Genomic DNA, 2,232 nt, shown 5'->3' with positions numbered 1-2,232 from the left:
TGAACTAAATGCAAAGTAACCCTCACAATGCCCTTCTAACCTATTTTATTCTATCCAAGTTAAGACAGAATTCCTTATGCAAAGAAGATGTAATTGTTTGTGCTTTTGAAATACGTACATGTCTGTACTAAAACCGAGTTTCTGCTTGAGTTTGTTTATTCTTTCCTCAGACATTTGGCAAAGAGAGGAAGTGGTAAATAGGGTGGAAACGCATGATCTCTAATTGTTCTGAAAAAAGGTTTGACTTGACTTTCCTCTACATTTGGCTGCAGAGGGGATAAAAGAAATGAAGTGTGACCCAGACTCTCGTGGTTCAATTGACTGGCCTCCATCTTACCATCTACTCTGGTTCGGTTTAGCCTTTTTTTTTTTTCTTTTAAAGATTTTATTTGTTTAAGTAATCTCTATGGCCAACATGGTGCTTGATCAGGAGTTGCACGCTCGACCAACTGAGCCAGCCAGGTGCCCCTGATTTGGTTAATACTTGACCTAAAAAAAATTTAAGTATCCTACAAGGAGTCAGTATAAGAACTTACTAATAGGATTTTCTACAGCTCTTTTAACAAGTCATAAATACTTCATTGACTCTCTTTTTAAAAGGCTACCAAGAATCTGGTAATTGATGAAAAACAGCTCAGATGACTGTAAATTATTGTTTGTAGAAACTTCCCTTTCTTTCTACAATGATTTCATCATCTGTAGAGAGCATGGGCTTTGGTATGGAGCCAGAGCATGCAACTCTAATAGGGGATTTTCAGTTTAGCATCTGAATAAGAAATCAAATAGAGGAAGAAGGTTAACCGGAGGTTGAGGTGGGGCTACCGCTGCCCGGCTGTGGACCAGGAGCAGGTCTTGCCCTGATAAATACTTTAATTCAGTTTCTTCATTTGTGAACTCTCAATGTCCAGGCTGTTACACTAGGCCCAGGGAAGTGCGTTTTGATTTCCTCGTACTTCTCTTTCTCACAGCTCTTCTTAAATCTTGTTTTGGTATCAGAAACGTGTGGACAACAAGGGTATCCTGGAGATGGCCAAGGTTTGGGGACAGGTTTGGAAGAGTTGACGACTGAGGCTTGTGAGCTTGGGGAAGAGGAAGTTTGGGGTGGGACAGATAGATCTCTCTGGAAAACATGCGGAACCTGCCATGTGAGGAAGGCACATGGTGTTCTGGGATCAAAGGGTGGAAATTACAAGGAGAAAGTTTGGTTCAATGTCAAAACTTTCAGATTTTCATTAAAACATTACCACTTGCTGTGTCCTAGGCACTGACCTAGGATCTAGGGATCTGTGGTCAACAACACACAGAACCGCCCCGGTGAGGTGTACATTGTGTAGGGTAGCCTGATGTGCCAGGTGCTGGAGGTCTTCACACAGATGGACTGTTCACAGAGAACACTGTGTCTGGGAGTCCTGCTTTGGATGGGGTAACTTCCTCTATCTAAAAGCCTTAAAGGTTGGGTATGAACATTTAGTCAATCAACAAACATTTACTGAACAACTTCTTACTGCCAGGTGTAGCCCTGATCACTGGAAATGCAAAAATGCAGACAGATATCCTCACCAAGGAGCTTTCAATCCTACTGGGAAGAAAGGTGTAAGCAATGTCCAAGCTTGGTAGTTGAAATATGTAATGAAGCAAGAGCACATCAAGGTGGAAGAGAAAGGTCAGGCTGAGGTGTTCTTGAAAGAGGGGACATTGAGGTAAGTTATAAGGCATGAGGAGGACTTCAGTAGGTAGAGGGGACTCATGAACAAGGTCATGGAAGCCATAAATAAAATGGTGTTGTGGAAAACTTCAGGTAGTTTTATGGTCCTAGTTTTGAATCTAATACCCAATGGATAAAAATGGGACCAAAGGCATAGTCACTGGGGATTTGCAAGTATCCATGCCATTTGAGGCCTGATCTCGGGATTTGGTAGGGTGACTTATCTTCTATGCTTATTCATGCATTCTTCCAAAAATCATTGAGTACCTATATGTGCTGGTTACTTTATTATGTTGACTGGGGTACAGAAGGACTTAGACCAAGTCCATGTCCTCAAGGAGGCTCACAGACATGATCAGCTAGGGAGAATAAAGTGTCGCGGGTGTTGTGAAGGAGACTTGGGTAAGGAAGTTGAGACCACAGAGACTAAGTGAGGAGGGAAGGTGGGAGATGACAAAGGAGAATGGAGGAAAAGTTCACAGCAGAGCTGACCTTGGGGTTGAGCCTTGAAGAGGAGGAAGGAGTGA

Source organism: Suricata suricatta, chromosome 11 (assembly GCF_006229205.1).
Source record: "Suricata suricatta isolate VVHF042 chromosome 11, meerkat_22Aug2017_6uvM2_HiC, whole genome shotgun sequence".
NCBI classification, from domain to species: Eukaryota; Metazoa; Chordata; class Mammalia; order Carnivora; family Herpestidae; genus Suricata; species Suricata suricatta.
This window is presented reverse-complemented; position numbering follows the sequence as displayed.